Below are 23,942 nucleotides of genomic sequence, written 5' to 3' on the forward strand. Positions count from 1 at the left end.
ATTGGGGTAAATTCGGTGGCGCATAAACAGGTTTATGTAAGAGATGATTTAAACTCTAGTCAGAGTATGTTAGGAGCAAGATGATGAAGATGAGTACCATGGTTTAAATGTAAAAGAGTTGACTAGTCTGTCTGTTTGTGTGTTCTGTATTTGAAAAAAGGTGTTGAAGAGCAACAGGAATAAGTTGTGTAAAGTTGAAGTAAAGATAAAAAGTTATTGCCTATTTAAGGTCTTTGTGAACGCTGACCAAGAAGTAGGTTGAGGCAATTAAGAAACAGAGGTTTTGAGCGGCGAGTGTTGGAGTGCGCTCATATTTATTTGTTTTTATAAACGTATCTGAGTAAAACACTGGTAAGTATTGACAGTCAAATGAGACTGGTCACAATGGGAGATATTACTCCACTGATGCATCTGTGTAAATTGTTGCCAAAACATATGCCTAAACTCAAACAGTACAGTGCAGAGTGGATAAAGGGCACAGCAGATAAAAGGTTTATGCCATGGCTGCAAGGGGATCGCTGTCAAAAGCAGTATTGCAACACATGCCCACATACTTGCACACTACGTACACAGGAAAGAAATTGGAGAAAAGGTTAGCTATTTTAGAACTTTGGAAGATATACCAAGAGGAGAGAGAGGATACGCCACCTGAGGAATGGATGCTTACTCAGTGCAGGGAGGAAGGTGTTGAGCCTTCTGCTCCCCTTACCTCGCCACAAGTGAACCTCTCAAGTACAGAAAACATAGGATTGTATCTGTTAAAGGAACTGAAAGCAGTGACAGGGTATAGTAACCCGATATGCAAACTGCTTGCTTATAGCAGTGACGATAGTCCAGAAGAGATCAAAGGAAAGGAGGAGATCTTTAAGATCATGCAGAACAAGGAGGAGAAAAGTGAGCGATCAAATATGACAACAGAGATAGAACGAGAGATTGAGAGATGGAAAGGAGAGAAGGATAAAGCTGACTAGGTAGCGCTCGTACAGAACGAATGGATAGGAGAACAGATATTACCCAAGCTCAATGGGAAAAGTATTGAGGAAGTCAGGCAAAGGCAAGTTCAAGACTAACAGGACAGAAAAGACAGAGAACGAGAAAAGAGATTGAAAGAGGATTAACACAAGAGTAAGAGCAGACAGAGGCGAGAACAGATGTATCAGGGAGAGCTGCAAAAAAAGGAAGAAAGGGCAGAGGAGCAAAGAAAGTATGACAAAAGGCAGAGAGCAATCGAAGAACGAGAAAGGAAAAGAGAAAAGGAGGAAGCACAGAAATTAAGGGGTAACAAGATGCAGGGACGAAGGGAAGAGGAAGAGCGAAGAGTGAATGAAAGAAGAGAGGAAAGAGTTAGATGGAACACGAGAAAGTGAAGAGAATTAGATGAAGAATTGGAACGAAAAAGGAGACAGCAGGAGCGTGATGTTGATCGCATTCAGAAGGAGTTAATGGGACCGAGTCCAGTAATACAATGGGGAAATGTAGAGGAGTTTCTTCTGTTAAAGGAGGCAATGCCAGGGCCATCTAGAGTAGCCCTAGAAGAGTATTTTGACATAGGGAGCATAGGAGATAGGATCGATAAGGCCTATCAAGACTTAAGAGAAGGTAGCAAATCGGGAAGCCGAGGGAATGGGAGATCAATCCCTGGTCTTCCAGTCACGAAGCAAAGAAAGAGACCTGTTCAATCTCAAGCATAGATATTTGTCCTTAGACAGGCTGACTTTATAAAAGGGTGAAGGGAATGAGAGCCATACCAGCTTGGGGCTAAATATGTCAGATGAAGAGAGAGAAACCTTCCGTGGGGAGGAGGGAGTAAGTGCATACAGCCCCGAGGGATATCTGCAGACAGACAAGCAAGTGAGATGGTCTGATTTAGAGCAGCCTAAGGGTAGGACACCAGATCATCTACCATATCCACAGCATCCTAGAGGATGATCGTATAGCGAGAAGGGAGAGTCACCGCCATATATGAGCAGGCTGTGGTTATTGGCAGGTAGAAGGCAATCAGGAACCATTGTCCCCACTATGGATAGGCATATGATGGGAGCCGATTGCAGATTTGGATTCACACAGTTCCCTTTATTGGGGAAAGGAGGGGCCAGACTGCAATATATTCCATGGCCACAAATGGATAAGGATAATTTAAGATACAAACTCTCTAGTTTAACGGTGGGCCCGGGAAAATGGATTTATGAATTAGAGAAAATGACTGGGGAAATACTCTGGCAATACGGGACATTAAGGGTCTCCTAGCAGCCATTCCTGGGTAAAGACATGATGACATGTGGAAGAGAGCACACTATTCAAGTGTCACGACACAGAACACAGAGCATGATGGAGTGCCATTTAATAATTGTAGAGCAGATGTCTGGAGAGCTCTCAGGGTGCAGTATCCTGACACTTCAGATATGGGTGCAATTATGACACGTAAGATGAAAGAAGACGAGGATCCACTTGCTTACATTCAGGACATTCAGGAGCGCTGGACTCTTGAAACTCGCGAGCCGTGGGGAAAAACAGTGGCAGTATTTTACCATATTTTATGTCAAGGGTTGCCTGAGCAGGTACAGAGGCAGCTCAAGAAACTAGTGGGATTGGAAGCAAAGCCATGCCATGGGCAGAGATACATTTGGCTACAGTGCATCAGTGTCGGCTGTTATAGGAAGAAAATAGCAAGAAGGAAGATGCTAGAAAATTTGAGCAGGCCAAGTTAGTTCAGAAGAAATTGTCAAAATATGCCATAGAAGGGGCAGTATTGACAAGTGCAGAATGAATGGGAATAGAGCAAGCAGTGGGTACATCTCTTGGGTGGATAGCACAGGGGCAACGTGCTCACCTTGGAAGCAAGACGACATGGAGCAACACCAGTTCGATCCCTGGGTCTGCGCATAGAAACCTATGGGTAATAATTCAGAAGTGGGGGGACAGCCTGAACAATTCTGAAGAGTGGGGACAGCCTATACTCCAGCATATAGCTCACAAGCTAGGGATGGGTTCGCCCAAAATCAGACAGTGTACCAGACACAAGCACCGCAAATGCAACAGGCATTTCAGCCACAGCAAGCACCATTGAATCCACTGCAAAGGCAGTCGCAACATGCATCCATGCAGAAACAACAGAACACAAACATGGGACAATTATTGACACCTAGAATAGGGGGTGTCACTGTGGTGGGAGGAAGTCCTTTCACAGGTGCAGGGTTATGCATGTATCCACAATAAAACAGCTCACAGGGTGACTTGATGTGTTCAGTATTATCAGTTACACCAGACCCCCAAGAGGAACCAAGGGTTGATGTGACGATAGGAGGCACATCTTTTTCTTTTTTGGTCGACACTGTTGCAACTCGCTCATGTATACGAGACCGAAAATACCCAATGTCGGGAATTGTCATGAATGCTCAGGGATTCTCTGGAGCTACGAGTCAAATTCCTTTTACTGATGAATTACCAGTCTCCAAAGGAGAGTGTGACATGTCTGTTCCATTATTGTATTCACGGTAGACACCGGTTAACATTCTAGGACGAGATTTAATGACGAAACTTAACATGACGAGTTCTTTCACTGATTAATGCATAGAGTGCTTTACTTCAGGGATTCATTATATGAATGTGGGTGAATTTATATTGGCATTTACTGGGCAAATGGCTCTGCGAGGAATGCCACTGGATCCAGAAATTTTTCTTTATGGGGTATGCATTATGTTGACATGGCTATCCGGCTTACTGTGAAAGATTATGAGAATACCTGATGAATTCTTGTTCAGGCCACATATACCTCCAGACGAAGAGGGGGGACATACTATTCCCTTAGAGTTAGTTGCAGCCATAGTACGAGGGGAAATGGCAATGCTCGAAGGAACAGATGATGAGGGCAGGCCATGGAGAACAGTGATTGCCTTTGGGGAAAGGTGTAGACTGACTGACGTCACTGACGATGACAAGTTAAGAGATGATCCAACAGATGATGAAGTAATATTCGAGATAAGTATCACATATTGGATTAGAATAGAGAAAAGAGAGATCCCACAGTGAATGGGGATAGTGCGGCAGTATCCAGCATTTTTAATAATAATAATAATAATAATAATAATAATAATGACTTGGGAAAGGTGCCAAGCGCTTTATGGGCTACAGGCCCCTTTGATGTAAGCCTATCGAAGGGATTAGGGGAGGTTAAGATAAAGTTGAAACCAGGAGCAATTTTACCTCGAGCAAGACAGTACCCCATGTCTCGAGAGGCAGATGAAGGGATTGTTAAGACTATTTCAGCACTGATGGAACAAGGTATTCTGGTACCGTCAGAATCATTGTGCAATACCGTGGTGTATACGATCACAAAATCAAAGAGAGGGTCGTGGAGAGTCATACAAGATATAAGGCCGATTAACCAGATTGTAGAGGCAATGTTTCCTTTAGTTCTTAATCCAGTGACAATACTATGCAGTATCCCGGTAGAAGCGCGATATTTCACAGTGATTGACTTGAAAAATGCATTTTTCTGAATCCCGTTACACAAGGACTCACAAGACTTGACTTCTTTTTTGTTCCACCAAAACCGACTGAAACACACATGTTTGCCTCAAGGGTACTGTGAGTCCCCATTGATCTTTAATAGGGTCCTTTGAATGGACCTAGGCAATATTGATTTAAAGAGCGTTGTGATACAGTACATAGATGATATCCTGATTTGTAGCACTACTCCTTTCTGCGGCACAGCAATGGCTCTAGCATCCAGTTTGCATTTAAACCCACCTTTTTTCCCAGGGACCGATCTAAGGTGAATCAAATGATCTCAAACCTAACTGGTAGTGATTTAGCTTGGGCTACTCCGATAGTCACAACTAACAATCCAGTGCGTGATTCCTATCCTGGTTTCTCTAAAAGTCCAAGGGCTATGTTTGGACGTCATGACATCACGATATCACAGCAGGAACATTTGTTAGACTTTAAACAGGGACCTTTAGATACTCTACATTATATTACTCAATTTAAAAAACTGGCGCACGACACAGGCAAGCCTGATGATGCTTTGGTTACCCTATTTAGAGCTATTAGCCTATTTGACCTAAAACATGACCTTTTGACGAAATGTATGTTTTCTGAGTGGTCCAAATTGACCTTTTTTTGCATCGGGTCCTAATTGACCTCTTTGTTTTAGGTCAAATAAGTTAATACCTACTTACCTGAACATGAGGTGCGGGGGTGTCCTCCGCTCCTTATGTTCATGTAAGTAGGTCAAAAGGGGCTTACGGGGGTGTCCCCTGCATCCTTAACAATGGAGGTCAATTTGGTCAAATGGTCAAATGTTTTTAGGTCAAATTGCTGAAGGCAGTTTGCAAAAGGTCAACAGGGACTTAATGAAGAACTTAAGGACGAAGTGGCCAGAGATCCCTGTCCCGACAATTTGGCCGAAATGATGATTGCCCTAGTCATGCAATTAGAATATAGACTACAAGAAAGACATTTGGAAAAGAAGAGATCAAACCTCTTCGAGTTATAGAAACACCCAAGACGCTCATGAAATCTCCTCCCGGAGAGGAACCCATGCAGCTGGGAGTAGCGAGGGGATCTTTGTCTGCTGAGGAATGAACAAGAAGAAGACTACTTGGCCTTTGTATGTATTGAGCCTCAAAGGAACACCAAGTGAAGGATTGCCCCATCGCGCCTCCCAGGAGCTCAGGAAATGCTGTTTCCCAATCGTAGAGGGGGAGACGATTCGGGAAAGCACTCCAACTCCCCTTACTTCTTCTTCTATGGTAGTTATTAAGGTCTCAGTACATCTACCCGGTTCCTCCGTCTTGGAGAATATAACGGCTTTACTAGATTGTGGAGCAGTAGGAAATGTTATGAACAATGGGCCTCATTACGACTCAGGGGGTAAGGGGTTTACGGCAGCGTCAACAGCGCCGACCCTTACCGCCTGATTCGAGGTCCCTTAGCGCCATGGCGGATTTAACACCTGCTTTTAGCAGGTGTTAAAATCCATGGCGCTAAGGGACCATGTTGTTAATTACGCCACCGTAATTTACGGTGGCGTAATTAACGCCTTCCCCACTCCCATTATGCCCTATGGGGCAAAAATGGGAATGGGGAAGGGTAAATGGGGATTGGGGACTTACCGCCCCGCCGACCTCGGAATGGGGCCGTAAGTCACCAACCACCATGGCGTAAACGTAGTTTACACCATGGTGGTAAAGGTACGACCCAGGCGGTAACTTACCGCCTGGGTCGTAATGAGGCCCAATGATTTGACAAGCAAATATAACATCCCACATAAAAGAAAGGAGACATCAGTCCCTGTAGAGGGCATCGGTGGTGCTCTACTTTCTTCAGAACCTATCAAAGAACAAACAGTCTGTCAAGCTCGATTGGCTTATTTTTTTTCTCCTTTTAATATCAAATTCACTTTTGTCCCAGGCAACACCAATGTAATGGCGGACGCTCTGTCACGCAAACCGATAACCAATGACCCCCCCATACCAACAGGAAAATATGTTTCCCTAAGCTAGTTTAGTCTACTTTTTTGCTGATTTTCTCCTCATGATAAAGAGATGGTTCACCATTTGGAAGCGATTAAACCGCAGAAACTATTTATTTATAATCTATTTTTATACAATCTTTTTTATGAAGATGAATTATATATAAACAACAGGTTTGCATAGCCAATCAAGAACTACAAATGGAATTCTTAAAGATGTGTAATTACACAGTTATTGCTGGACATCGGAGAGTGTTTTCTACTTTGGAATCCATCAACCGACACTTTTGGTGGCCTGAAATCACAAAGGACGTTAAAGATTACATCTCAGCCTGTACTACCTGCATTCAAAGCAATGCACCCCACCATCATCCTTTTGGACTGCTAACACAACAGAGATACCCATTCGACCATGGAAACAGATTACCACAGATTATATAGTAGATCTTCCACCCTCTTCAGGCAATACCAACATTATGCTTACAGTGGATACACTAAGCATATTAGTACATTTTGTATGAATGACCTAAATTTCCACTGCAGCTCAAATGGCGGTATGTTTTTTGGACACACTCTTTACATGGTTTGCCTGAAACCATCATCTCAGACAGATGACCCCAATACACCTCAAAGTATTGGGCTATTGTTTGCAAACCCCTAAGCATAAAAAGAGCACTTAGCTCACATTATTATCCTCAATCTAAAGGCCAAACTGAGAGCCTCAATCAGACACTTGAACAGTATCTAAGTTGTTTTGTTTCATGCCTTCAAGATAACTGGAAAGAATTCCTTCCCTAACTGATTTTGCCGACAACATTTTTATCCAGTCTTCAATTAAAACCACCCTTTTTTTTAGTTCTTATGGTTTTCACCCTTCTAGTGTACCCAAACAAATACCCATCACAAATAAAAACCCAGCAGTGGACAGTCTACTGTTTGATATCCAAGAAGGCTGCAAGAAAGTCTATGAAGTACTTTCGGCTTCTCGCACTCAGCAAAAGAAATACGCTGATTTTAAAAGAACTTCAGCACCCACTTTTAGGCCCAAAGAAAGGATGTGGCTAGCATCACAGTTCCTTCCGAGACATTGGGCCTCATTACAACCCTGCCCGTCCGGAAAGAACGGTGGTGGTAAATCCGCCACCACTCTTCTTTCTGGACCGGCTGATTAAGAGTTGTGCAGGCGGGATGTGTCACTCCCGCCAGGTCTGACCTGGCAGATTTAACACCACCCGCCTGCAGGCGGACATGGAAACACCGGCTGTGTCGTGGACAGAGCCGGTGTTTCCATGGTCCCCATCCCCATGGAGTTCTATGGGACTCCAAGGGAATGGGGATTTACCGATTTCGCCGGGTTGTAATGCCCCAGTGATTCCGGAAATCAAGGAGGCGGAATGGTAATACGAGTTCGGCAGTAACCTGATGGAATTTTCGGCACGGTTACCGCCGGACTTGTAATGAGGCCCATTGTGTACCTTTGAAACTCTCTACAAAATATTTTTGTCCTTTCGAAGTCATATCTTCTGTGGGTCCAGAAGCCTACCACATTAAGCTCCCTACATCTTGGTCTAGGATTCGTCCAGTTTTTCATGTATCACAACTACAACCCTACATCCAGGATCGTTTCCACAGGAAACCACAAGGTTCCCCTCATCCAATCGATACCGATTCCAGACCAGAGTATTAAGTAGCAGGCATATGTGATTCCGGTTATCATCAAGAATGACTACAATACCTTATGGACTGGAAGGGATACTCACCTTCAGAACACACCTGGAAATCAGCTTTCCATGCACATGTGCCCCTAAGCATCTGACAATTCTATAGAGCAAGACCCTGGAAACCTGATACTACCTCAAGGGAAGGCTCAATGGAAGAGGTAATCCATCAGGATGAAGAAACAGACTGAGCTGTGGAAGTCCCGCGATGGAGAGGAGCGGCCTGGATCCGAAAGGAAGAACCAGTGTCGCTGGCCCGCAAGACAGAAAGTAAAGGGCATAGTGGGAGACCCGGGAGGCGGCCAGGATATAACTGGGTCAAGGTTGCATATCTTCGTCACAGAGGTAACCTCTTTGAAACTTACGAGAAGTACAAGAGTAATCTTCCTCTTCACAGTGGTGACTTATTTGAAACTCAAGAGAAGCACAGGAGTAATTTCCCTTGTCACAGTGGTGACCCCTTTGAAACTCAAGAGAGGTACAGGAGTAATCTTCCTCATCACAGTGATACTACTAAGAGAATCCAAAGAGAATAAACACTTGGGAGTAGTCTCTCTCATCACAGTGAAAACACTAAGAGTAGAAAAAGAGAAGAAACACTCAGGAGTGTTAGGCAAAATTGTATGCAGTACCCTTTGGGTGCACTACAACAACCCAGGTCAAAACCAGTTCAAAACCATAGGAGTTTATCTAGACACAAACCTAACAATGACCAGACATGTAAATGCTCTTTCATCATCTACATCATACATCTAAGAAAGGCGAAGTGGGGTACCTATTTGGTTATGCGCTAGGGCCCAAAAGATGAGATTGTACCTGTATTGGGTGAGGATTTTAGCAGCGGTTTATAGGGAAAATGTGGATCCCCCTACCCACTTGCCGGAGAGTACTTGATAAAAGGATTCCCCAACCCGCGATGAAAAACCACTCACATAAATTTGTGAACAATATTTGTGGAAACGGAAAAGATTTGGTGAAGAACAGTGTCAACATTTATTATACTAAGTGGATATTTTAAACCTATAATAGGATAGTCACCATTAGACACTTTGTTCCACACTGACTCAAAAGTAATACTACACCACTCTTGTATTTGCACAATATACCAAGAACACCACAATGTTCCTATACAATTGATTTTTCACATGCTAGACAGTAGCTTCCTCAAATTACAATCCCTCACATATGGTCTTCTTAGACCTGGATATATCAATTGTACAGAATACTTTAAAGACTAGCACCCACAGGAAACAGACAGCAGCCAACTCCATATTGCACGCCAAAAGTTGTCACCAAAAGAGTGTTATTGCTAACATCCCAAAAGGGGAATTCTTTCGTGCCCGACGTAATTGTAGTCAATGTGAGGCATTTAAATTAGAATCTGAATGTATTGGCAGCAAGTTTCAGGAAAGAGGATACTCAGCACATTTAATTGACCTGGCACGACGTAACACACGGGATATAATTCGGGCAGCTATTCTGCAAAAAGAAGCCGCACCTCATAAGCCTTTTCCTGATCAGGTGACGTTTATAACGGCCTACTCTAGTGACAGTACGCACATTTACCGCATTCTCAATGAACACTGGCACATTTTTAAATTAGACAGTGACATCACACAGTATATTTTGGATCGACCCAAGATTATATATACCAAATTACCTTCCTTGCGAAATAAATTGAGTCCCTCTTTCTTCAGACCTGATATCAAAAAACATTTGCATTGGCTTCATAATCCTATTTCTGGCTTCAGCCATTGTGTCTCTTGTAATTTCTATAAATTTGCACTATCACCCACAAAAACCTTCATGTGCCATGAAGGACTACAAATGGAAATCACTGACTTCATCAACTGCCAAACCAAATTTGTCATATATGGAATTGTGTGTGGAATTGTGTGTGTGTGCAATAAGGTATATGTCGGCAGTACCATTCGGGAACTCTGGATTAGGATCCGAGAACACCTTTCCAGTCTTAACAACCAAGACATTAGACTCCCTTTGCCTTCTCACTGGCAGACACAACATCAGCTGGACAACTACCAAGACAGTCGCTTTGTTGGCTTACGAGTGGTGAAACAACATCCCAGGGGAGGAGATCGCCAACTACAGCTGCGCCAGCAAGAGGAACGAATTATATGCAAATTACGATGTCTGAAACTTGGATTAAACAAAGAACATGAACTTAATGTGTTTCTGTGAAATGTGGGCCCAATTGTTATAGCTGCCCCATGTCATTTATAGCACCTGCATAATTCTTTCAGCCACCTGGTTTTTGCTTTACCTTTGCAACGTAAATCCTTTGATGACATTTTACCTTTGGTAATTATCAATTATCTGCTCTCAATCATATCACTATTGGTTGCACAATGGGCAATGTGTCCATTAAATTGGAGGGTGCAGGGTGTACCTTTTCCCCACGGGACCGATCATCTATGCCAGAAATAACTAGGGAATTGAAAAAATTATTATTGCAACCATGTTTACGTTGCTTCCTTTTCCACGAGACTAATCGTGAGTGGCATATCAAAAAATCTCTATTATTCGTACGATATTTGCTGCCTAGCTGGCATGGGAATTCCAAAAAGCCATTTGGGCTTTAATGTTCACACGCATTACCCAAGCAGACCATAGCATATAACTTTATATATTTTTGATACGCAGTACACTGGGCTGCTTTGCCTTTTTCTTTGATATTGCATATATATCATTAAGAAAACAGACCAGAGACATCCTTCGTTTCAACCATAAAAGGGATTCGAGGTGAGTGGCATAGTTCACAGCAATATATGCTGAGTGTTTTTTTCTTGTGGTGATAATCAGGTTTCTGTTCCTTTGTTCAGTGCCATTAATCAATGCTGAAATGGGCTATTTTCAGCGGTTTCCTGTTACATTATCACAAGTGCCTAATGGAACAGCAGTGAATTGCGAGTATTTCACCCGGACACTGGAAGTAATATTTGGAGCACGCTTCAGCGTGGGATTGATATTAAGACCTTGTTGGTGAGCAACCGTGTGTTACCGTGATATGACTGCACAGTTCGCAGTATGAACTCTCACTATTTTATGTAAATGTTGGGTACTTCTCTTTCTCTTCTCTCTCTTCATTCAGTAACATACTGTCTCTTGATCGGTCCCTTTGTTACATCTGGTCTTCGCTCTCTATATTTCTCTAGCTCGCCACTGTGTAAGAACAGGTATTTATTTCCAGTCTCCTCCATGTAAAGCATTTGTTCTTGGAATTAGCGACACACACCTAATTCGTTGACTGGTATCAGAACTTTTTGTGAAGCAGTTATGTTTACTCAGAGAACATTAAATGACATGTAAACAAATTAGAAAATTCATAAATATATTGGGAGATGTGACATGGTTCCCTGGGGTAGCTTATTCCTTGAACCCTCCAATGTTTCTTTTTATCACGTGTTTGTCAATAATGTTTCTGCTTAGAATGCTTAATTCTTCTTGTGCTATATGAATCAGTCATCATGCGATCATCAGTGCTATGGGGTCAAAATAGTCAAGTTAGCATTGGCATACAATGCTCTGAATGTTCACAGCGCAAATGTTGCTTTATGTACATTTGTGTGCAGCCAAATAGACTAACATGCATTTTGTCTCTGTTTTTTGCCCTGTCTTTCCCTCTTTCTTCTCCATGTGCTCTGACATCCCGTCAGTATGAATACTTGGCATTTGCTTTATTTCAAGAAAGACCCTGTTGTATGAATACTTGGCATTTGCTTTGTTTCAAGGGCTTTCAGATGGAGCAATATTAATGATGCAGCTGTGTGATATGCAAATGGTGTTTGTGGGTTGAATCACGTATAGCACCCAGATAATTAATAATTAGTACATGCCCTGAGGAGGACCCGATAGCAGGTCGAAACACGTGTTGGCATTACTTATGATTGTCTTTGGTATGAGACATTCATATGATAATTGGGAATCTTCCATGATTGCTTTGGTATAATCCATCAGATAACTTAGTATCTTTGTTTTTGGCAACAAGTTACTTGTATGAAAATTGGGCCTTTTCTAGGATCACTTTGTTATTATACATTAATATCAGAATTTGAGGAAGCTACTGTCAGTATGTGAAAAGTCAATTGTATAGGAAAATGGTGGTGTTCTTGGTATATTGTGCCAATACAAGAGCAGGGTAGTATCACTTTTGAGTCAGTGTGGAACAAAGTGCCTAATGGTGACTATCGTATTTTATGTTTAAAATCTCCACTCACTATAATAAATGTTGACACTGTTCTTCACCAAATCTTTTCCATTTCCACAAAATGTGTTCACAAATGTATGTGAATGATTTTTCAGCACAGGTTGGGGAATCCTTTTATTAAGTACATCCTACACCTCTAAATTGATTGCCCTGAGTCAACAGTACCTCATGCCCACCAATTGTGTCACCCTAGCCAGATCATTAATATTATCTAAGTTGGACTACTGCAACATACTCCTACTAGGGACCTCTAATTCCAATCTAGGGAAACTATAATTAATGCAAAATAAAGGGCAATGTGCAGCACGAGGTATCAAATAGTCCAACCACATCTCGAACATCAGGTGGGAGACTCACTGGCTACCTATCAAGGTGAGAATCACCTTCAAATCTCTGTGAATTACCAACAAAGCCCCATATATTTAAATAACACAATAAGCATAAAAGCGTCCAAGAGAAAGCTCAGATCCAACCACAAGTTGCTCCTTGATTTCCCCATTTCAAAATTCCAGAGCAAGAGGCAGTGGCTTCCTAATCATGGCCCCGAAACTCTGGAACGAGCTCCCACTTAACATCAAAAATGAAGATTACAACAAGAGGTAAGTTCTCTTAGACTGTACAGTACATTTGGTTAAAAGAAAAGGGCTTTGGCTGGCTTCTGTTCCTGTGCAGCTCTGCAGATCTCAGTCCTGGGGACAAGAAGGAGGATGTCTGGAGGACTCCTGCACTGCAACTGAACGATCAGCGACAGAAAAGGACCAACTTCTATTCAGCGGCACTTCGCAGTTTCAGCTCCTCGTGTCTGAGCAAATAGCAACACTGCATACTCTTGGCTGTTGAGATGGACTTTACTTGCATTTGGGGTCCAGCACTCTGTTGAGGTGGCTCAGGCTCAGTCAGTACTGCTTCATGGGAGTCCGGAGGATCTTCCTGCAGCTCTTGGCCAACTTAAAAGCAATGCACATGATCTGGTGTTCATCTCCCTGGCTATTCAGTTCCAGCAGCAACTGCAGTGGAATTTCAACCAGCTCTTAGAGGATGTCCAGGTGGCTTATTTTGGAGTTGATTGGTCCCACCAACTCAAAGGGCGAAGTCGTCCTTGCAGGGCTTCGCTAGTCGAAATGAAATTCGAGGTTCAGCACAGCAGCAGGGCTTCACCAGGCAAACCAACCATCAAGGAGTTGCAGCAGGTGTCCTCTTCAAGTTCTTCTTCAGGTTCCCTCGTGCAGTGGTTGACTCTGCCTTCCAAACCAAAAAGCCTTGCCTTTTTTTGCAGGTTTCTCCCATTCATTCCAGCCCAGCTCTCCGTCACCCAGCAGGGTGGCTGTCCTTGCCAGACAGCCAGCCGGTCAATCATCTAAGAGTGCATTCCTGTCTAGGAGACTAAGCACAGGGAGTTTTGGGCACATCCCATGCTTCCTGCCCCTGCCAGAAACCTTGGAGCCAGAGGCTGGCTTCACTCGTGAATCCCACCAAAGACAAAATGAACAAAGGGACCAGACCTTGTTTGGCGTGCAGAGTAAATCTCAAGAAGGACCTTTCCACAAAGAAACAGTGAAAAAAGAAGACCTTGGCCATTTTGACAAGAATGGCACCCTTGGGTGCTTTACTGGTGCTGTGAATGCAGCCCGTGGTAAAAGCACACCACAGTAGTTAAAAGTAAACCACTGCCACCAGCCATTCACAGAGGAAAGGGTAACATAAAAATGTTACATGAAAAGCTAGATAAAGGGGATAGTAAGTAACCCCTCCAGCACCCTGTTGTAAGATAGTGTGTGCTGGGTCTAGAAAGTTACAAGTGTAAGTAAAGTCAATTTCTCTACACTGCTCTTGGAAACAGTAGTTTATCGAAGAGAAGGTATTTAAACCTTGAGAAATCGGAGAAGACTTCCCTGTGTCACTGCACTGAGGGTGTGTGTGACACAATGTAAAAGATGATGTCCACAGAGTTTGTCAGACTCCCCACCAAAAGAAACAGAGTTCAAATCACATTAAAAATACATGAGAGTGGGGAAAAAAGTGTCTCACTCTCTCCAGGTAAAAAAATCAAAGTCCTAGAGTCCAGCAAATGAGCTGGGGGTCACTAAGGTAGAGAGGAATTAGCACATTTCAGAGAATTCTCCCGAACAAAGAGCAATCTCCCTCCTCACAGTGATAATACTGAGAGAAGCCAAAGAGATGAAACAACCGGTAGTAATCTCCCTTGTCAAGTAGTAACACCAAGAGAAGCCACAAAGAAGAAGCATTCAGGAGTTGTCCCCCTTACCACAGCAGTAGTTGGCAAAGAAGAAAAAGTAAAGAGTGTAACAAGAGTGATCTTCCTCGTCACAGTGGTTACAGTGAAATTAATAAAAGTCAAGAGTGTCTTCGGAAAACTCTCCCTCGTCACTGTGATTACATTAACAGCAGTGTAGAGAAGGACAGACAACTACAGCTGTTTAGATAGAACTTTCAGTGTGTGAAAATGTCAAGAAGTACCGTTGGAGTTGTGGAACACGTCTGTAAAACTCTGTTGTAGGAAATAATGAGACTGAGGTGGGTCCGCAGAATAGTCATTCTTCTGCCCATGAACCTTTTGTTGAATCAGAAATGGAAGCACATGATTGAAAAGACTGAACCACTTTACCAGGAGACAGTCTCCATTCTCCTGGCATTTTGTCTTCTATAAAGGCTGAACTATTCTATAACTTATAGGTAGGGTTAGTGTAGGATTTGGAGGACGTAGGCTCTTTCTTCTGACCCTCACCCTGACGATGAACACCCAAATTATCTTAGACTAGGTAGGGGTAACCCTGGAGAGTTAGGGAACGCTAGCCCCTTTTTGCTGATTAGTTAATAAAATAGATTTTAATAATGCCACCTCTTTGTCCGACTTCTCACTCCACCTCACCACAGTGGCCAAACTGAATGTAAGAGTGTGCCAGATGGTGCAGCCTGAAGATAGTTGATGTCTCCAAAAGTGAGCACCATGACCACACATTAGCTAGACAAATTCCGCAAGAATAATTTAAATCTCAGAGAGCAAATCAAAGTATTTTGTGGAACCCTATTTAGAAACTATTTTGCTGAAAGGCATTATATAGTACAAGACAAATGTTATGTTCTTTGTGTTTGGTAATTAAAATTAAAACCCTAGGTAGTTTTATCATAATACATTTTTTTTCCTTTTACAATCTGGGATCTCTGGAGGCCTTACATTTCCTGAATTGAAATGTGTAACAAAAAGCCTTTGTGAGTGGTGTCTGCCATAGTTAATAAAGTTATTGACATTGCTTCTTTAAGGAACACATGGAACTGCTTGCTGTGAGGCTAAACCCGATTCCTTCAGAAGAGTGAGAGATTTAGGCACTTCCGTGTCAGCATTCCCAAAATAAGCAACATTCCTGGACCTGAGCTTTACAGTGTTTGCAACCAAATGCAACACCACATAGATATCCATTTTGGAATCAAAGCCCAAACTAGTAACCCATAGTTTGCCACAGATACTGTTATCATTTTAGATTGGAATTAGCCCTACGTTTTTCTCTGATGGGAATACTTAACTATAGTTACAGAGGAGCTGCATCATTTCAAACTTTATTCTGAACAATGCTGTACCTTTTTGAATCAAGCAATCAATGTCACTTTGTGTATATATAAAAAGATATTAGAAGATCCCATTTTGTCTAAGATAGTTTACATAATTAGTACCCGGCGAGAGTCAAGCAGAATGCAACACACATTCTGATTGGCTATCGCCAGGTCCTTACCCGGCCGAGAATCCTTTGATTCTCGGCCGGGATTCCAGCCGCCTTGTCCTCGGCGGGGGGTGTGGCAGCCCCTCAGTCAATGAGGAGGCTCGAAGTGGGGCCATCCCCGCTCCAAGCCTCCCCACGGCTGAGAGGCTTCCATCGTCCCCTGCCGGGGACGCAGGTACGTTTTTTTTCCCCTCCCTCCCAACCCCACTTACCTTCTGCTTCTTTTTATTTTTCGGGAGCGGAGGCGCTGGGAACAGATTTGTTCCCAGCGCGTCCGCTCCCGATGGCCGTCATGGAAAGGGAAAACGGACTCCGTTTTCCCTTTGCATGGCGGGTATTTTCTTGGTCGTTTCTTTTTTTTTTTTTTGTCCCGGAATGCTGCAGCGTTTCGGAACAGAAAAAAATGCTTTTAGTGCCCCGCTCATGCACATAATGCGGGCCGGGGCACTAATAGCAATATGACCCTCGCGGCGGGGGCATTACCGACTCAGGGCCCCAGGGCATTACCTGAGTCGGTGATGCCCCCGCCGCTGGGGTCATATTGCTTAAATGTTAGACAACAGCAGTCAAGATTTCATTTTGTAAACAAGCTCCATGTTGTGGGGTCAGACCTTTGTGGTGAGGGTATTAAAACATGGATATTTCTCCATAAACCAATGAAACAAAAGAGATGCAAACATATTCCATAGATAGATGTCATTATAAGCTAGAATGGATCACAACAGAATGCTAAGTGGCAAGACTATGGTAGTATATTGGAACTGAAGGGATACAGGGAAAGGCAGCCAGTGCATAGAATGAGAATAGCCAAAATCAGATATAGCCAAAATCACATATAGGGCACCCTGAAATCATCTTCTTTGTTGGAGCATTTCCTGGGCGACACCCTTACACAACTTGAATCAATCAATCAGAGTTTTTTTTTTGGTGGAACCCATAAAAGCATAATACAAAACACATCAAGCTGTTATTCAAAAACATACATTACATACATGAAAAAAGTGCAATATTCATAGCCAGGAGCATTAGTTGTCAAAAGAAGAATTAGAATTCATTTGTTACTTGTGATGAATTGGGAGCATCCGCCCCTTCTTCTCAGGAAGTGACGCCCCTTCAGGGGAAACAGACTCTCATTTCCATAAAGTAACTCCCCGTGCAAGCAACAGGGCCATGAGGAGTGGCCTGACCTGAATGTCTATCCACATGTCTCTTGCTCACAGCATCAGGGGTCCTTCATGAGCACGTAGTGAATACTGTACCAAAAGTAATCCAAAAAGAAGGGTACACAGACAAGAAGTAATGCTGTTTATTACAGCTGGGCAAGCACAAATCAAACAGCATGGTGGAATAGAACTAAGTGATGAGGGCTGACAAAGCCACCCACTGCGGTCGAATCTTTCATACAGTTACATCATTTGCATAGTGCAAAACAGTTGCTATTGGTGTTTCACGTTATTGCACATCCTACTAAGCTGATTGGCGGGACCATTTCAGTCCCCTATAGCTGGACATATCTTAGTTGAGAATGATTGGAGCAAAACAGTCTTGACTCCGCCCTGGTTCATTACCTCCCGTGTGGCACCACATGCCTTCCCGCTCCACCCCATGAGTTCATTCCAATGTGTAATACGCTATCGTGCTGACCTCCAGAACTTTATTTGCCTGCCATTGTTCAGCAGACATTGAAAAAACATGAGACATTCTAAGCTGGTGGGAAGGGAGACATTCACACAGCATCTGTTCAATGAGGGGCCTTGTGAGCATCATCGAGGACACAGTATACTTGTTGCCTTTCAGGAACACCAAACCTCATCTTCTGATTGACTCTTTACGGATCATCCCTCCATCCCACATCCTTCTTCCCAGGCGCACCTACCAAATGGCAATTTGCAAACGCTGATTGTGCTGTGAGTGTGCCTTCCTGGGTACATACTTATAAATGTAATTTCCCTTGGTCTTCGGTGAGTGCCCATGAGCCTGTCTCGGCGACCTTGTATGTATCACCTGTTTCTGTTCCTAGTGACTGGTGTCTCCTGGAAACGGCCCGATTGACTCAATCTCCCAGCACCCCACTGCTTCAGAGCGTCAGCACAATTTTTCCCCTGTGTCCTCCAAGTAATGCCTGTGCTACTCCCATGTGATCTATTTACCTGTGGTTTTTACCTGACAGCAATGGCGTGGTGACACACCACGTGTCATGCCACCATATTTATCTTGCGCCCCTAACCCACACAACCAGGAGCCCTTCATGAACCCCTTGGCCACCCCCACCCCACCGCACTTTGGTCTCCTGGCTTCTCGGGCTGCATGTGCGTCCTAGGCACCTTTATTACAGCCATCAACTATATCCTGCCCCGAGGCTGGGGTGCCCCTCCTGTTCCCATTCTTCTCGCAGCTGGTAGGTACACTCCTCTGGACAGCACTGGATCAGCACCTTCATTACATCACCATGCCTGTCTGCTCACCAGTTATAGCTCCCTGCACCATGAGGAGAGACTTTAGCTGTTATGCATCCACCTGACTTGACATTAATGCTGCTGACTATACCTATGTTATGCTTGTCTGTATGCCAGAAGTAGACCCGCTTTATATGAGGTGAGGCTTGCCAGTCCGTGTACACACACCTATTTTGTCTCATATGCTTGTCTGCACGTGTTATGTAGCCCCCGTACCACGAAGTGAGGCTTTGCCAGTCCATGTACACACACCAATTCTGTCTGTAACCCATATGCTTGTTCTTGCACTTCACGAAATGTGCTATGCACTTACTGTAACTAGCACCTAGATGCCTCAGGGTTTTGTGCACTGCACTGATATAAATGCAAATAAATAAAAAATAAAAAAAAATCTCTGTCTGCCTATATGGGATTTCCTTCAAGCACAAGTAATGTGTCTTCCTCTTCTTTGGCTGCAGGCAATGCTGAAGTGAATATTATGCCCAAAGGAAAATGGAACTCCCCTTTGAACGTGGACACACGTTACTGGGACGAGCCGATCAAGAAGAGCGATAGAGAGCCATAAGCAGGGGAAGCCCTCTGATGTAGCGATGCCCTGGAGAGGCGGTGTTGGATGTGTGGAGTCCATGGCAGCCCGCAAAGGGGTGAATAACGGAGACATACACTGAAGGACCGGCCCAGCAGACTTTGAAGAAACCACTGCCATCTGGGGGAAATATGGAGACCGTCCTAAGTGGTGGTGTCACCACAGAGAGGCCATGGTGGGTCTGGGGCCCAACGAATAATGCAGAAACCAGGGAGAGCAGGAGGGATGAAACACTCTGTCGGCAGCTATATGCTGACCACACTGACACAGCGAGACACCGACAACATTTCTGCACATGAGGATAGAGAGAGGAAAACAGCAGTGGGGGAAATCAACTCGGGTTGATGCCAAGCCCTGAGAAGCCACCCATCAGAAGTGAAGGTTCTGGGGTGGAACACAGAAGGGGATGGCAACCGGGACTGCATAAATTAATTGAAAGTAACTGCAAGGAGGATTATCAATCATTGAGAAAGCATGAAAACGTATCCGAGGAAACCACGAGAAAGTTACCATGTACAATTGTGAGGAAAACATGGAAGCCATTTGTAAGAGACTTAACTGCTCTGGGGTAAGTTCAATTATTCATCTCCAAAGGCAAAGAGAGAGAAAGGTGCGACCAAAAGAGATGTCCTAGGACTGGTGGTCCCACATGATCGGTAACGGTATGAACATTAATGGGACTCCCACATTGCGTGATAGCCAACCTACTATTAGCGCCATGTCTGCCTCCAAACCAGGGTCCGGGTCCGGTCTGGCAGAATGGGGACTTACCAGGATATTCCAACCTGTGCGGACCTGGTAAGTCCCCATTCAGTTTACCAATCCCCATTCCCATTTGAACCCCCATAGGGCTCAATGGGAATGGATAAGGCGGTAATAACGGGCCCGCAAATTGCGGGCCCGTTATTAGCTCCAAGGGCCCTTAACGGGACCCGCAGGGAACGGCTGGTCAGACCAGCCGTTCGTGCTTGGACCCGCTAAGAGATCTCAGAATAGGGCGGTAAGGGTTTACCGGCACCGGTCTCCTTACCGCTGCCCGTTAACCCTTACCACCCACATCGTAATGAGGCCCAATGTGTTTTACATTGCTCTCTTGTGCTTGGTATGTATAGTTGGCAGTATGTGCACACTTTCTGTAGGTAGTTGTGACAATTTCCACAGAGGCAGTCATTATAGCTTTTTCAAAGCTGTACCAGTGTTTTTATTATGAGGTTAGTCATAGTCTGCCCACATGACTTTGTACAGTTTACTTGACAGCCTTTGGTTTTTGAGGGTTGAGTTGCCTCATGTTATATATTTTACTGGAGTCTAGCGATGCAGGTCTGAGTGATCTGGTGAGTTGAACATAGGGGGTATACTGAAATAAACAGAGAACCCTCCTTGTCATGCTGAGTTTAAACTCTGCCCTCTCCAGCATTGTGTTTAACTCATGGCCAAAGTACAACTCATAATTGCGCATGAACACCAGTCTGCTTGGTTTTTGCAACAGAGTTGGATGAGGGCCCAGTAATCATGGCTGTGTGAATTCAAGTGCCCACCACATGCAGTAGTATTCCGACTTCCATCAGATGAGGCAAAGGAAGCCAGAACACTCCATCAAAATGTATGTGTGAAACAGGTACTTCAGTTGGTGGTGTATCTGGGTGTTTTCTGCACCTTTGTAGATAAGATCCTTGAGAAAGCAGTAGCCACACAAATCCTCAAAAACATTTACGCCAACAACCTCCTTAACTCCCACCAACCTGGCTTCAGAATCAGATGCAGCACAGAAACGGCTACCATCAAGGGAATCAACAATGCCCTTATCATCCTTAATGAGGGCCATCTTTAGCTGATGGATCTTCTAAACCTATCAGCCGTGTTTGAAATATTAGATCACGGCACACTCACTGACATTCTTCATCGCTGTATGGGGATCGGAGAGATTGTCCTCAGTGCATTAAAATCCTATTTTGCCAGCTGCCACCAATTCACTCAAATGGAATCCTCCAGATCATCACCTGTGGCATCCCACAATGATCTATTGCCCCTCTGCTGATATTCAACCTCTACATGGACCCTCCCAGGCTCCACACAGCACCCACAACCAACAATAAGCAGCTGACACATAGCTATGTCTCAAGATGTTTTCCAACAAAGACATCTACAGGCTCAAGGCTTGCCTCACATTGATTTATCCCTAGCTGTCCAGTGCTTATCTCAAGCTCAACCCCTCCAAGACTGACTTCCTACTGCTGGACCGCAGAACTGAAGAACCAGACACCCAGACCTGACTCTCTGCCTTGAACCTCGGGAGTTTCACACCCCATCTGATCACCTGTGCCAAGTCCCTTGGGTTCTACATTGGAAGACACCTTTTCTTTAAGGAGAACATAGCAAGGAAAACACAAACAGCTTTCTACCAACCTTCTCCCCTGTGGAAAATCATGCCCTTCATTCCAGCAAGCAACTTGCTGTCCAAGCATTGGCCCACTCCTACCTGAATTGTGGGAATTCCCTTTGGGAAAGTCTCGAAGCAACCATCCTGGCATCTCTGGGATGTGTGTAAGAAGCTGTAGCTTGACACTTCAAAGATCTCCACAAATTTGTGCACACCACTGCGACCTTCATAAAACTGCACTGGCTCCTGTTTCAACCATATGTCACCGTCAAGTCCTACTGCATCCCTGTAGGTAACAGCCCGCCACCCTCATTAAGAGGCACTTGCTGCACTAAGGCCCTTAACTTTGGTGGTGGGCCATTACCTACAGGGTTGCCCCACCACCTCGGGTCACATGGCCTCAATCAGGCATTTAAATATCCAGAGACGTATATTGACAAAATTAGAATCAGACTGATTACTAAGCAATTTAGTAGTGGAATAATAAATGAGTATTAAAAATACTGCGGGAGTGAAACACTGATTTAAAAAAAAAACGAAAAAACAAGACAGCTGGAAACATTAGGATGATGACACATCGAAGTAAAACAGATTCCCATAAATCCAGATAGTTTTTATATAATAATACATTTCAAGACAGATGTTGCAATTGCAATGATCCAATTTTGGCACCTTTGAGTATTTTCAGATATTACTATAAAGCGTGTCCATTTTTGTTATTAAAAAATGAATTAACATGCTGTGAAGCCTCTCTATGCTCATATATCTATTGTATTTTCTAAACCTAATGTACACATATTAAAGAGATTATTTTAAGGTCCCCTTTTTTGCAGTGCAGACTGACTAAAGCAGTGAGTTATTGCAGGAATCTGCAACCTTTGAATCACCTCGTTTTGGACTACAGCTGCCCTTAGCCATGTCCATCATAGTCAATAGTGAGGGATCATGTGTGTCATTGTCCAAAACATCTGGAGAGCAGCAAGTTGCAGGACACTGCCCTGTTGTAAGCTTTCTGTTGCTTTGCAGTTCTGTATGATTGGTCACTTCCCCCACAAAACGTCTTGTAATCTCAGAACCTTTATCTCTGTGAATGGTGATGTTTATAACTGTGAGACAATGTTGTGCCAGTGTCATTGTTAGATGACATGAGCCAGCAGGGCTTGAGGAGGAGCTGGAAGGTAACTGCACAAATGCACGTCAAGGAAAGATATGGTTTGATTTTATTTTTATAGATATATACAAAGGACTAAAAGTAAATACACGTGTTTAATGAAGCCGTGAACGGCGTGTCTCAAAAAGAGCCTTCTGTACTCCATTAATACATGGGCTTCATTTGAAACAACACTGTAATGGTGAACTGCTGTGAGGAGCCCACCGGAAACCAACACCAGGGGTCACACAACCATGCACTTGCACAAGGGAAAATGTACTTTGCACGTGCAGAAACAGAGGCAATGATTCATGGTATTTATTGCGTTGTGTGCCAAACCACAAGCAAAACCCCATTTGTCGATTCATGTAATCGTCTGTGCTGCACTTTTGTCGTACTTTGCGCTGACTTTGCGGAAGCTCGGCATGGCTCTGCGATCATTCGTGTGCCTTGCACAAGACTCCATGCAGGGGGTGGGCGTGGCCTGCGCAGGGACTGGAGTAGGGGGCGGAACACACAAAATGAGGAAGAACAAGGGAATAAGTGGGTGTTACGAGAAACGGGCCGGAAGCAGTCCATAGCACGCCCACAAATACGCCCGACTAAACGTATTAATGGATGTGACCGCACAACAGCTCTCCTGTGAAATGCCCACGCAAAGCCCTCGATCTTTCTGCCATGCAAAGGCAGGCATACAGACACTTGCGCATAGGATTCGCAGTGCAGAGGTGAGTTTCCATGTCGGATTCTGGGGTGCGTGCACGCAGCTGGGGTTCCGATCGGACTTGGGGTTGCGTGTACGCAGTCTAGGGTGTGCAGGGACGGTTTATGGGGATTTGCACGCAGTTTGACCAAAATATGACATGAATTACAGGAAATTATATGCATGTTTTCGGGGTGCCAGTTGCAGTTATGGGGGAAACCTGTGCAGTGTCTCTTTGGTGCTGGCTTGGATTTGGGGGACCCCATGCAGTTTTCACAGGGTGCATGTGATCGCCCCCTCTGGAGGGCGCAAAGGTAGGTGTATGTGACTGTTTTGGCTTTGCGTGGAGCGTTTCCAGCCGTGACTTGCGTATCGGCCTACTTTGCGGTAAGGAATCCCACGAATACATGGAGCGTGGAGATTTCCTTCTCTGCGCAGGCTCACACAGAGACTCGTCCTCGGGGGCAGGCAGGCTTTGCGGAATCTCTGCACACTTTTCCATGAATCAGGGC

General features: G+C 44.2%; 1 long non-coding RNA gene across 1 annotated transcript in view; it reads left to right on the plus strand.

Annotated features, from left to right (window-relative positions):
* Positions 1 to 23,262: 23,262 nt before the first annotated feature.
* Positions 23,263 to 23,942, plus strand: part of LOC138504073 (uncharacterized) — a 46,895-nt gene continuing 46,215 nt past the window's right edge. The window contains exon 1 of the long non-coding RNA XR_011279764.1: positions 23,263 to 23,455. This is a non-coding gene — a long non-coding RNA (uncharacterized lncRNA). The remainder of the gene's footprint in view (positions 23,456 to 23,942) is intronic.

Source organism: Ambystoma mexicanum, chromosome 11 (assembly GCF_040938575.1).
Source record: "Ambystoma mexicanum isolate Mex_15411 chromosome 11, UKY_AmexF1_1, whole genome shotgun sequence".
NCBI lineage: Eukaryota > Metazoa > Chordata > Amphibia > Caudata > Ambystomatidae > Ambystoma > Ambystoma mexicanum.